Genomic DNA, 15,059 nt, shown 5'->3' with positions numbered 1-15,059 from the left:
TATGTTGGGATATCACAATATATCTTATTTAATTAATGCATCTATATACTTGGTAAAGGGTGGAAGGCTTGGCCTTATGCCTGGCGTTTTGTTCCACTCTTGCCGCCCTAGTTTCCGCCATACCGATGTTATGTTCCTTGATTTTGCGTTTCTTACGCGGTTGGGTGATTTATGGGACCCCCTTGATAGTTCGCTTTGAATAAAACTCCTCCAGCAAGGCCCAACCTTGGTTTTACCATTTGCCTCACCTAAGCCTTTTTCCCTTGGGCTTCCAGAGCCCGAGGGTCATCTTTATTTTAACCCCCGGGCCAGTGCTCCTTCGAGTGCTGGCCCAACCTGGGCGATGTCCAGCGCCCCCTGGGCAACTAGGGTCTATGCCAACCCGACGTCTTGCCCATCCGGTGTGCCCTGAGAACGAGATATGTGCAGCTCCTATCGGGATTTGTCGGCACATCGGGCGGCTTTGCTGGTTTTGTTTTACCATTGTCGAAATGTCTTGTAAACCGGGATTCCGAGACTGATTTGGTCTTCCTGGGAGAAGGAATATCCTTCGTTGACCGTGAGGGCTTGTGATGGGCTAAGTTGGGACACCCCTGCAGGGTATTATCTTTCGAAAGCCGTGCCCGCGGTTATGTTGCAGATGGGAATTTGTTAATGTCCGGTTGTAGAGAACTTGACACTAGATTCGAATTTAAACGCATCAACCGCGTGTGTAGCCGTGATGGTCTCTTTTCGGCAGAGTCCGGGAAGTGAACACGGTTTTGGGTTATGTTTGAACGTAAGTAGTTTCAGGATCCTTCTTGATCATTGCTAGCTTCACAACCGTTCCGTTGCTTCTCCTCTGGCTCTTATTTGCGTATGTTAGCCACCATATCATGCTTAGTCGCAGCTGCAACCTCACCACTTTACCCCTTCCTTACCCATTAAGCTTTGCTAGTCTTGATACCCATGGTAATGGGATTGCTGAGTCCTCGTGGGTCACAGATTACTACAACAATAGTTGCAGGTATAGGTTCTGTGATGATCATGATGCGAGAGCGATGTTTGCTTACTTTGGAGTTCTTCTTCTGCTTCTTCTTCAATCAGGGGATAGGTTCCAGGTCGACAGGCTGGGCTAGCAAGGTGGATGTCATTTGAGTTTCTGTTTGTGTTCCATCCGTAGTCGAATGTTGATCTCTTGTATGATGTTGTTGTATCCGTGTGGAATTCTATGCCTCTTGTATGTATCCCCAACTATTATGTAATGGTACGATGTAATGATATCCACCTTGCAAAAGTGTCTCCAATATGCGTTTCTATCCTTGGTGGGACCTTCGAGTTCCTTTAGGATAGGGTCGCATATTGGGCGTTACAGCTGGGGAGACTATCATTTGAAGAACAAGAGCAAGGAGTTCATCATCAACATACCATCTATTACCTTTTGGAGAGTGGCGTCTCCTAGATTGGTTAGGTGTCACTTGGGAGCCTCCGTCAAGATTGTGGAGTTGAACCAAGGAGTTTGTAAGGGAAAGGAGATCGCCTACTTCGTGAAGATCTACCCAAGTGAGGCAAGTCCTTCATGGGCGATGGCCATGTTGGGATAGACAAGGTTGCTTCTTCGTGGACCCTTTGTGGGTGGAGCCCTCGGTAGAGTCGTGCAACCGTTACCCTTGGTGGGTTGAAGTCTCCACCAACGTGGATGTACGATAGCACCACCTATCGGAACCACGCCAAAAATCTCTGTGTCTCCAATTGCGTTTGCCACCCCAATCCCATCCCTTTACTTTCTTGCAAGTTGCATGCTTTATTTTCCGCTGCTCATATACTCTTTGCATGCTTGCTTGAATTGTATTGTGAATGCTTGAACTTGTGCTAATTTCCAATCTCAACTTGGAAAACTTAAAAACTGCTATCTTTACTTGTTGAGGGTCTAATCACCCCCCTCTAGACACCTCTTCACAATCCTTTCAATACCTGATCACACATAGCATTCTGGACTTAGGTAGTAACCATGTCTCACGTGGGTCATATGGAATGTCACAAAGGAGTGATGTCACCTTGGTCTCGAGAGCTCTTGTACGTGCTATTGTCATTGGCCCAGTAGGCACTTGGGAGACGTAGGTAGGTCTATGGGGATGACCATAGTATGCTCCACATCATCTCTCCCCCCAGGAATGATCCGACCTCGGATCGAAAACCTGATCACCATGGTAGAGAGAGACATCCTTGATGTTGAAGATATCGCTCACATTGTACTTGTTGCGGGGTAGGTCGATCTTGTATGTGTTGTTATAGCATGCGAGCACCTTAAATGGTCCGTCGGCTCAAGGTAGAAGCTTGGACTTGCATTCGTTGGGGAAGCAGTCCTTGCGAAGGTGTAGCCACACAAGACCTCCGATGTTGAATAGTATGGGTTGCTTGTTGATGTTGAGCTTGCTGAAAGGATCGAGAAGAGGTGTCTAGAGTGGGTGTGATTAGACACTAAGTGGGAAAATTTGCAAATTTTAATTACTTTGAGTTGAAGTGGAGTTTTGGCACAAGTTTAACAATCACAATACATATCAAGCAAGAATGCAAAGAGTATATGAGCATTGGAAAGTAAAACATGCAACTTGCAAGAATGTAAAGGAATGGGATTGGAGTGTGCAAACGCAATTGGAGACATGGATGTTTTTGTCGTGGTTCCGATAGGTGGTGCTATCGTAGATCCACGTTGATGGTGACTTCAACACATGAAGGGTAATGGCTGAACGAGTCCACGAAGGGCTCCACCCACGAAGGGTCCACGAAGAAGCAACCTTGTCTATCCCACCATGGCCATTGCCCACGAAGAACTTGCCACACTAGGGTAGATCTTCACGAAGTAGGTGATCTCCTTGCCCTTACAAACTCCTTGGTTCAACTCCACAATCTTGTCGGAGGCTCCCAAGTGACACCTAGCCAATCTAGGAGACACCACTCTCCAAGAAGTAACAAATGGTGTGTTGATGATGAACTCCTTGCTCTTGTGCTTCAAATGATAGTCTCCCCAACACTCAACTCTCTCTCACAGGATTTGGATTTGGTGGAAAAAAGATTTGAGTGGAAAGCAACTTGGGGAAGGCTAGAGATCAAGATTCATATGGTAGGAATGGAATATCTTGGCCTCAACACAAGTGTAGGTGGTTCTCTCTCAGAAAATGTAGGTTGGAAGTGTAGGCACGTTCTGATGGCTCTCTCCACGAATGAAGAGTGGGTGGAGGGGTATATATAGCCTCCACACAAAATCTAACCGTTACACACAACTTACCAATCTCGGTGGGACCGAATCATCAAACTCGGTCGGACCGATTTAGCAAATAATGTGACCGTTAGGGTTTTCGGTGGGACTGACATGCAACTTGATAGGACCGATATGGTTAGGGTTAGGGCATAACGTAATCTCGGTGAGACCGATTACACAAACTTGGTGAGACCAATTTTGGTAATGGACACATAGAGGGTTGGTCAGGCAAACTCGGTGGGATCGATTCGCTCATCTCGGTTGGACCGAAACGTTACGAAGAGGAACAGAGAGTTTGCATGGTAATTTCAGTAGGACCGATTACGCAAACTCGGTGTAACCGATTTTGGTAATGGGTACATACAAAGAGATTACAATCCCATCTCAGTGAGACCGAGATCCCTATCGGTGAGACCAATTTGCCTAGGGTTTGTGGTAGTGGCTATGACATCTGAACTCGGTGGCGCCAGATAGAAAGAATCGGTGGGGCCAAGTTATACTTTTGGTTTAGGTCATATGTGGATATGAGAAAGTAGTTGAGGGCTTTGGAGCATATCACTAAGCACTTTGAGCAAGCAAGCCATTAAGCAACACCTCATCCCCTCTTGATAGTATTGGCTTTTCCTATAGACTCAATGTGATCTTGGATCACTAAAATAGAAAATGTAGAGTCTTGAGCTTGGAGCTCAAGCCAATCCTTTGTCCTTAGCATCTTGAAGGGGTTCCACATCCTCTAGTCCATGCCACTCCATTGTTGAACTTATCTGAAACATACTAGGTAAAAGTATTAGTCCAACAAGAGAGATGTTGACATAAATTACCAAAATCACCCAGGGAGCACTTGTGCTTTCAATCTCCCCCTTTTTGGTAATTGATGACAACATACATCAATGCTTCAGATAAGGATATAGAGAATAACAAGTAAAGCTTTGGAAAGACATGTAACATGCATTGGCTCCCCCTACATGTATGCAATCATGTAAATATGGAATATAGGAGCATGTGAATGCATAAGCATGAAAGAGTAAGCAATGTGTTACATGTATCTTGGCTATATGCATCAGAGCAATAGATGTGAATGTGGGAAATGTACCTTTATGCTCATGAGTCCTTCTTGCAAACAGCATGTACATCAGCAAGACATCCTCATAAACATGACTGTGATGCATATACTTACCTTGTGGTCTTGAGTTGGCTTAGGATGGAATGAACCTGAGTAAACAAGGTTAGATAACACAGATGCACCTACTAGCCAGAGCAAACAAACAAAAGAAACCACAAGAGAACCAAGACTGGGATGACATGTAGAGTGAGTACTAAGTACCACATTTAACATAGACAAGTCCCAAAGGTAAAGGTGTGCAAAGAATTCAAGAATTTCCTTCCCTTAGATGTCTTGCTCCCCCTGAATCTAGCATGGGATACTAGGAGAAGATAGGGAACAGAAAATCAGAGCTCAAAGAGAATAAACAGAGCTAATGCAAGCAAATCAATATGAACATGTCTTTCCCCTCTTAAAGACATGTGACTTCTCTCCTCTTGAACACCAAGCATCTGGGGTCCTTGATGATTACTCTCTCTCCTCTTGAGTATTCTCTCCCCCTAGAGATATGATTAAGCTTTAATGTGATCTCTCTCTCCCCCTTTGACATCAATTTCCAAGAAGGGTTCTTCTGGATTTTTGTCACGAATGGGTTTGGTCCTTGAGTCACAGAACAAAGCGGCAAGTTGAATGTGATGCTGGTAGAGGACAAAAATTCATTGAGTGGAGCTGGATCAAGAAGAATTGAGAAACTAGTGGCAAGCTATCTTTCCTGTAGTGAAATTAGTGACACCGAGTTTTATGCTTTGGTTGCACCGAAAAGTTTCGGTTGGACCGAAGGCAATGGACCGGTGTGACCGAGTTCATCACAGAGAAAATACTTGTCACCTCAGCTCACTAGACAAGTAAGATCTCACAAGGATTTTCAAGGAATTAACTGAAGGATTTGCAATGAATTGGATGCAGGGAATGCAGAACAAAAAGAAACAGAAAGGAAATCTAGATGAAGTTTTTTTTGAAAGGGGAAACAAATATGCATGAGACAAATGCAAGAGCACAGAAAAGAACACAAGAGAACTTCATCCAGAATTGGTCGGCGACAAAGTCACCTATGTTAGAGTATATTGACTTAGGAGTCAAGTGAGATCACTTGATCATAGGTCATACTCATCGTTTAAGCTCAAAATGGGGTTACCATGTTCGTATTGATGTATTCACATCTTGTCGAGTTGCTTTGACTCATGACTTTGAGTAAAGCTTCTCTAATATGGAATAACATACCTTGGGTGGTGGTGTTGATCAGGATCATGTAGTTGAACTTATGTGGGTTGCTCAAGGTTGATGTAGCTCATCAAGAGTTGCGAGCACCACTTTGGAATTTGAGTTCATCTACCTACATGGGTTAGTTTTGCAAGGAAGAGAACTTGTGTATCCAAAATGTCAATCGTGAATCTCAATAATAAATTTGTCAAAGGATATGTTTGAGTGGTTTCGTGCTTCCTTGTCTTCAACCACCATTATGTAGAGACTTGGTGATGTAGAGATCGCTCAAGATGTGAGTGAGTTGCAATCTCATAGATTTAGATTCATCTAAGTTCCTACAAGGGTTAGATAACATGCAAGGTACAAATATATCCAAGACATCAGATTATCATCATAAGAGAAACATCAAGGATTAGTCATAGGCTCATGTCTTGCATGTATCAAATGGAGTTCCAACTCCAAGTTTGAAGCATCAATGATGTTCAATTCACCTCTTAACCTGCAGAACACTTTCTCATCAAGTGGTTTAGTGAAAATATCCGCTAATTGCTTATCGGTGCGAACATGTTTAAGATTAATGTCCCCTTTGGCAACATGATCTCGAATGAAATGATGACGAACTTCAATATGCTTAGTTCGAGAGTGTTGCACGGGATTGTGAGCAATCTTGATAGCACTTTCATTTTCACAAAGCAATGGAACATGTTTCACATATATCCCATAATCTTTAAGAGTTTGGGTCATCCAAAGTAATTGAGCACAACATGAACCAGCACAATGTATTCCACTTCAGCGGTGGATAAGGATACCGAGTTTTGTTTCTTGGAAGACCAAGACACAAGAGATCTACCAAGAAATTGACAAGTACCCGAAGTGGGATTTCTATCAACCTTGTCACCGGCATAGTCAGAGTCGGAGTAGAAAACAACATTGAAAGAGGCCCTCTTTAGATACCAAATGCCAAAAATTGGTGTATGGATTAAGTATCTCACTATCCTTTTCACGGCCTTAAGATGACATTCTTTAGGAGCAGCTTGATATCGTGCACACATGCACACACTTAGCATAATACCGGGACGTGAAGCACATAGATATAACAATGAACCAATCATAGAGCGATAAACCTTTTGATCAACCGGTTCACCATCTTTGGTCAGAACAAGATGTCCACTAGTAGGCATGGGTGTAGTCATACCTTTGCATTCTTGCATATTGAACTTCTTGAATAAGTCCTTGGTGTACTTTGTTTGAGAGACAAAGGTTCCTTCCTTAGTTTGCTTGATTTGCAAACCAAGAAAGAATTTGAGTTCACTCATCACCGACATCTCAAACTTCTCCGACATTAGCTTTCCAAACTTTTCACTAAAGTGAGGGTTAGTAGAACCAAATATAATATCATCAACATAGATTTGGCACACAAATAGTTCTCCATTAACCCTTTTAGTAAAAAGAGTAGAATCAATTTTTACAATCTGAGAGCCTTTTTCAATAAGGAACTTGGTTAAGCATTTATACCACGCTCTACGAGCTTGTTTAAGACCATAAATAGCTTTGTGAAGTTTGTAAACATGATTAGGTTTCTTAGGATTGACAAATCCGGGAGGTTGCTTAACATGAACTTCCTCCTCTATTTCACCATTTAGAAAAGCACTTTTAATGTCCATTTGGTACAAGGTGATATCATGGTGATTAGCATAGGCAAGTAAGATGCGAATGGACTTAAGTCTAGCAATGGGGGCATATGTCTCACCATAGTCCATACCTTCGACTTGAGTGTAGCCTTGGGCGACGAGACGTGCTTTGTTGCGAACTACTTGTCCATCTTCATCTTGCTTGTTGAGAAACACCCATTTGGTACCGATGATGTTGTGGTTGTTGTCGGGTTTCTCAACCAATGTCCAAACTTGATTTCTCTCAAAGTAGTGTAGCTCTTCATGCATGGCATTTATCCAATCCGGATCTTCCAAAGCTTCTTAAACCTTCATAGGTTCAATGCTAGAGATGAATGAATAGTGTTCACAAAAGTTAGCTAAACGAGTTTTAGAGCGAGTGATTCTCCCGGTTTGGATATCATTGTAGATTTGCTCGACGGGATGGTCTTTAGCAACTCTTGCTCGAACTCGTGAAAGCTTCTGCTTGGATCTAGGTGGAACATCTTCTTCATCTTATTCTTCTTCTTGGCCTTCTTCATTGTTGACGTTGTCGTTCTCTTGTCGTGCTGGAGAAGGAGGTTGTTGGCGTTCATCTTGGTGCACTTCCTCATTTTCTTCATCTTGGTGTGTCCCACTTGTGGGCACTTTCGTATCAACTCTTGGTCACCTTGTCGTGAGGTAGAAGCTTCCACTTGGACGGACGAGGTACTCTCCTTCACCTCCGTTGGACGAATCTTACCAATAGACAAGTCTTGGATAGCTTTCGAGGGGTCTTTGTCTCCTACATCAATTGGCAATTGCTCTACTTGCGAGCCGTTAGATTCATCAAACTTCACATCTACCATCTCTTCAACCTTTCGGGTGAAATTGTTGTAGACACGGTAAGTGTGAGAGTTTGAGCCATAACCAAGTAGGAAACCTTCATGAGACTTAGGAGCAAATTTAGAACGACGATGCTTATCAAGAATGTAGCACTTTGAGCCGAATACTCGAAAGTATCCAACTTGGGGCTTGTTACCGGTGAGGAGCTCGTATGCCGTCTTGCCGAGTAGCTTGTGAAGATACAATCGATTTGTTGCATGACAAGCTGTCTCAACTGCTTCCGCCCAAAAGTGCTTCGGCGTCTCGTACTCATCAAGCATCGTTCTCGGCATTTCGATGAGCGTCCGGTTCTTCTTCTCAACAACTCCATTTTGTTGAGGTGTGTACGTAGCCGAGAACTCATGTGAAATCCCTTCTTCGTCAAGAAAGGTGTCCACATTTGCGTTCTTGAACTCCGTTCCATTGTCGCTGCGAACCTTCTTGATCTTCACTTCAAATTGATTTTGGGCCTTCCTAGCGAAGTTTTTGAAGATCTTTTGGACCTGCGATTTATCATTGAGAAAGAACACCCATGTAAATCTTGAAAAATCATCAACTATAACTAGACCAAAAGAGTTTCCACCGAGACTTTTGTAGGCGTTGGGACCAAAAAGATCCATGTGAAGTAGCTCGAGTGGCCTCCTTGTGGTCAGGATGTTCTTCACGAGATGCCTTCCTCCAACCTGTTTACCTACTTGACAAGCGCTGCAAAGTCTATCCTTATCAAATATGACATCGTTAATGCCAAGGATATGATTTCCTTTAATAAGCTTATCAAGGTTTCACATGCCAACATGGCCTAATCGTCTATGCCACAACCAACCTTTAGAGGATTTAGCAATTAAGCGAGTTCTAGGTTGAGCCTTTTTAGGGAAATCAACAATGTAAAGATCACCTTTACATATACCGGTAAAGACCATTTTATGATTATCTATGCGAAACACTTGGCAATCTACTTCAGTGAATAGGACATTGAAACCAAAATCAGCAAGTCTAGATAGTGAAAGTAAATTGTAGCCAAGAGATTCGACGAGCATGACATTTTGAATAGAGCTATCATGTGATATGGCCACCTTACCGAGGCCAACCACCTTACCCTTTGAGTTGTCAAAGAAAGTGACATACTTTCGAGGGCCGTCATTTTCAGCAAGCTCACGAAGCATATCTTTATCTCCGGTCATGTTATCGGTACATCCACTATCAAAACCCATTCCTTTCCTCCTGCCATATATCCCCGAAGATTTGCCATAAGACCAAAGTGTGTCATTGCATCATCAAGATCAAAGTCACTATCATCATCCTCATCATAGTATTCATGTTTAACCTTGTCATGTGGTGGATCAAATCCTAGAGAGGGTGATTCATTAGAGTGGGTTTGACAATGATCTTCTTTATGAATTTTAATGGCTTCGGAAATAATATCACTAATAATCCCAACATCTCCTTTGGCACGCATAAGGTTTGTAAGCTCAAATAGACAATCACCAAACATAGGATCGTTTGAATTCATCTTACTCAAGGCAATGGACTTATGGAGAATTTCATCTAGATTTTTCAAGGAATAATTTGGAAAATGTTCCTCAAGAAATTTCCATATAGTGTAGGCACACTCAAGAGTAGGCAAACTTCCAATCAAGTTTCTAGGCAAGCCTCTAGTGATATGATTAACGGTTCTAAGATTACGAACCATGTCAATTGACTCATCAAGGGTAGTATGCATGGGATCAACATGAGGTGCACAAGGGCTAGCAATGTACTTGTTCAAATGATATTCATTGAAAATCACAAGCATCTCATTTTTCCACTCATGAAAGTACTCTCCATCAAGTATAGGCACTCTATGTCTAAGACTCCCCAAAGTAGACTCATCCATCTTCCTCCAATGGTGTTTAAACCAAAGCAATGGAGACCAAAGCTCTTATACCAATTGAAAGGATCAAGAAGAGGTGTATAGAGGGGGTGGGGATGATTAGACACTAAGTGAGAAAAGTTGCAGTTTTTAATTTCTTTGAGTTGAAGTGGAGTTTTGGCACAAGTTTAACAATCACAATTCATATCAAGCAAGCATGCAAAGAGTATATGAGAAGCAGAAAGTAAAGCATGCAACTTACAAGAATGTAAAGGGATGGGATTGGAGTGTGCAAACGCAATTGGAGACATAGATGTTTTTGTCGTGGTTCCGATAGGTGGTGCTATCGTACATCCACGTTGATGGAGACTTCAACCCATGAAGGGTAACGGCTGCGCGAGTCCACGAAGGGCTCCACCCACAAAGGGTCCTTGAAGAAGCAACCTTGTCTATCCCACCATGGCCATCGCACATGAAGGACTTGCCTCACTAGGGTAGATCTTCATGAAGTAGGCGATCTCCTTGCCCTTACAAACTCCTTGGTTCAACTCCACAATCTTGTCGGAGGCTCCCAAGTGACACCTGGCCAATCTAGGAGACACCACTCTCCAAGAATTAACAAATGGTGTGTTGATGATGAACTCCTTGCTCTTGTGCTTCAAATGATAGTCTCCCCAACACTCAACTCTCTCTCACAGGATTTGGATTTGGTGGAAAGAAGATTTGAGTGGAAAGCAACTTGGGGAAGGCTAGAGATCAAGATTCATATGGTAGGAATGAAATATCTTGGCCTCAACACAAGTGTAGGTGGTTCTCTCTCAGAAAATGTAGGTTGGAAGTGTAGGCACGTTCTGATGGCTCTCTCCATGAATGAAGAATGGGTGGAGGGGTATATATAGCCTCCACACAAAATCTAACTGTTACACACAACTTACCAATCACGGTGGGACCGAATCGTCAAACTCGGTCGGACCGATTTAGCAAATAATGTGACCGTTAGGGTTTTCGGTGGGACTGACATGCAACTCGATAGGACCGATATGGTTAGGGTTAGGGCATAACGTAATCTCAGTGAGACCGATTACACAAACTCGGTGAGACCGATTTTGGTAATGGACACACAGAGGGTTGGTCAGGCAAACTCGGTGGGACCGATTCGCTCATCTCAGTTGGACCGAAATGTTACAAAGAGGAACAGAGAGTTTGCATGGTAATCTCGGTAGGACCGATAACACAAACTTGGTGTAACTGATTTTGGTAATGGATACATACAGAGAGATTACAATCCCATCTCGGTGAGACCGACATCCCTATCGCTGAGACCGATTTGCCTAGGGTTTGTGGTAGTGGCTATGACATCTGAACTCGGTGGCGCTGGATAGAAAGAATCGGTGGGGCCGAGTTAGACTTTTGGTTTAGGTCATATGTGGATATGATAAAGTAGTTGAGGTCTTTGGAGCATATCACTAAGCACTTTGAGAAAGCAAGCCATTAAGCAACACCTCAGCCCCTCTTGATAGTATTGGCTTTTCCTATAGAGTCAATGTGATCTTGGATCACTAAAATAGAAAATGCAGAGTCTTGAGCTTGGAGATTGAGCTAATCCTTTGTCCTTAGCATCTTGAAGGGGTTCCACATCCTCTAGTCCATGCCACTCCATTGTTGAACTTATCTGAAACATACTAGGTAAAAGTATCAGTCTAACAAGAGATATGTTGACATAAATTACCAAAATCACCCAGGGAGCACTTGTGCTTTCACTTGCTCATGAGGTGGTGTACTTGGCGCTCAATGGTGTACCTTGTATCTTCATGCACCTTCTTGAGTGTCAGGACCAGTTTCCCAATAAAACATTTATGGAGAAACCGACCCTTTTATCGGACCAGTATAGGAAAAACCTTCCTTACTAGTAGACAAATCCTTGATACAGAAATACAGAAGTACTAAATATTATACAAGGTTGAGCTGAGGCTGCTCAACAATTTATTACAAGCACGCCGATATTATACATAAAGGCGGATATGCCACAAGGGAATGGTGGCATAACTACTGACTCGTAATAAAAGTGGTGGTGGATATGTCACAGTGAAGTGTGTGACATGACTCCTAATCTTACAGCTCATCGAGCGTCGGAGTGAGACTCGATGATTTTATTCGGGTCACGGAAGCGTATATGATATAAGTGACCAATTCCAGGATCGCACATGACTGACTTGGACTCCTCTAGGCGTTGGACTCGCTATCGTACTCTTCATCCATAAGATCGCCTTCGTCAATATCTGGCCAAATCAACAAGCCAGGTGAGTACTTTGAATGTACTCACAAGATAATTCAGACATAAGATAGAACAAATGCAAACATGATGCACATGAGCAGTTTAGCAATGCACACTCAGATAATAAATTTGCACGGCATGTTAAATGAAAAGGAAGTCAGGCGGTAGTCCTCCCGAAATCCTAATAAAATAACTGAAGATCGATCGGGTGTCTGAAGCGACGCCTCAAACGGAAGAAAATAAATTAACATGCCGCAGTCGGGCGTCAGGGCGACACCGCATAAAGGGCTTATATTGAAACGTAAATGACAGTGCGTGCCACAGTCGGACGTCTTAAGCGACATCTTGAAAAGGGCTTATAATGAAAGTAAATAACAAGGATGCCACAGTCGGACGTCTGAGCGACATCACATAAAGGGCTTATATGGAAAGTAAATAACAAGAATGCCACAGTCGGACGTCTGAGCGACATCACATAAAGGGATTATATCGAATGTAAATAACAAGAATGCCACAGTCGGACGTCTAAGCGACATCACATAAAGGGCTTCAATCAGAAGTAAATAACAATAGTGCCACAGTCGGACGTCTAAGCGACATCACATAAAGGGCTTATATTTCACCATTCGAATTCAAGCAGTTCACGAATTTAAATCATTCCAAGGAAATACTCAGCACATAATAATAAACGGGTTAGTCCATCCACAGGAATAGCATTCAGCCGGGTTTAACACTCATGTTTATTCACCGGAGATTTGTCACTGGGACTGACACTGAGACGGACGTTGAGACCGACACTGTCACTGACATAGATAAGTTGATCACAGTCCTTGACCTTAGATACGGTTTCTCGAATGGTTTTGACTCTGCAGAGTTTGTACTCTTTAACCACAGCCAATGGATTTCAGTAGTCATGAAGGACTAGTTCCGTCTATGGTATTTTATAAGTAAACACATCTAACCAGTACACACCCATTCCACATCCCGTTGCGAGGGATCATTCTAGGCAACGTTCAAGAAAAACTTTAAGACGGGGAGGCCACAACCTCGAATAGCATGGGATCAAATTTATAACGCGCGCTCTAAGGGGTGCCCCCCTCTCGGTCCCAACCGGAAACACCCATGCCCCCTGACCGGATGACGAGCTTTAATCCAGGGCCATGGAACCCTCATCATGGCCCCTCTATTTGGTGTGTACGTGGAAAGAGGTTTGCAACTTACTAAACCGTATTCTTTGCAGAAAACATGTGGTAGCACGAAAAGGGGGACGAACGGTAACGTGACTTGATCCACGTTAACACTATAGTTAAATGGTTGACATAAGACTGGCATGCTTCAACAATACCATCTTACCACCTTTCATGTCATAACATGATCATGTCCCATCAAATGACACATCAAGTTTCGAAGCTCACATGTAGTTGCCTTGCATGCAATATTGTAGGATCTTGAAGTATATCTAGAGGGGGGGGGGGTGATTAGACTACTTGACCAATTAAAAACTTAACCTTTTCCCAATTTTAGAGTTTGGCAGATTTTAGCTATCTTTGGACAAGTCAAGCAATCATCACACAATTCAAGCAACCATGCAAAGAGTATATGAGCAGCGGAAATTAAAGCATGCAACTTGCAAGAAAGTAAAGGGAAGGGTTTGGAGGATTCAAACGCAATTGGAGACACAGATGTTTTTGTCATGGTTCCGATAGGTGGTGCTATCGTACATCCACGTTGATGGAGACTTCAACCCACGAAGGGTAACGGTTGTGCGAGTCCACAGAGGGCTCCACCCATGAAGGGTCCATGAAGAAGCAACCTTGTCTATCCCACCATGGCCATCGCCCACGAAGGACTTGCCTCACTAGCGGTAGATCTTCACGAAGTAGGCGATCTCCTTGCCCTTACAAACTCCTTGGTGCAACTCCACAATCTTGTCGGAGGCTCCCAAGTGACACCTAGCCAATCTAGGAGACAACACTCTCCAAGAAGTAACAAATGGTGCGTTGATGATGAACTCCTTGCTCTTGTGCTTCAAATGATAGTCTCACCAACACTCAACTCTCTCTCATAGGATTTGGATCTGGTAGAAAGAAGATTTGAGTGGAAAGCAACTTGGGGAAGGCTAGAGATCAAGATTCATATGGTAGGAATGGAATATCTTAGCCTCAACACATGAGTAGGTGGTTCTCTCTCAGAAATGGTAAGTTGGAAGTGTAGGTTTGTTCTGATGCCTCTCTCCACGAATGAAGAGGAGGTGGAGGGGTATATATAGCCTCCACACAAAATCTAACCGTTACACACAATTTACCAAACTCGGTGGGACCGAATCAACGAACTCGGTCAGACCGATTTAGTAAACCTAGTGACCGTTAGGATTTTCGGTGGGACCGACATGCAACTCGGTAGGACCGATATGATTAGGGTTAGGGCATAATGTAATCTCGGTAAGACTGATTACACAAACTCGGTGAGACCGATTTTGGTAATAGGCTTTCCAGAGAGTTGGTCAGGTAAACTCGGTGGGACCGATTCTCTCTTTTCGGTGAGACCGAAATGTTACGAAAAGGAAATAGGGAGTTTACATTGCAATCTCGGTGGGACCGATCGCTCACTTCGGTTAGACCGAAATGTTACAAAGGGAAACATAGAGATTACAATTCCATCTCGGTGAGACCGAGATCCGGATCGGTAAGACCGATTTGCCTAGGGTTTGTGGCAGTGGCTATGACATTTGAACTCGGTGGCGCCAGATAGAAAGAATCAGTGGGACCGATTTTGACTTTGGGTTTAGGTCATATGTGGATGTGAGAAAGTAGTTGAGGGTATTTTGAGCATATCCCTAAGCACATGAAGCAAGAGGCTCATTAAGCAACACCTCA

This window comes from Triticum dicoccoides, chromosome 5B (assembly GCF_002162155.2).
Source record: "Triticum dicoccoides isolate Atlit2015 ecotype Zavitan chromosome 5B, WEW_v2.0, whole genome shotgun sequence".
Taxonomy (NCBI): domain Eukaryota; kingdom Viridiplantae; phylum Streptophyta; class Magnoliopsida; order Poales; family Poaceae; genus Triticum; species Triticum dicoccoides.
The sequence above is the reverse complement of the archived record's forward strand: the minus strand, read 5'-3'. Positions refer to the sequence as shown.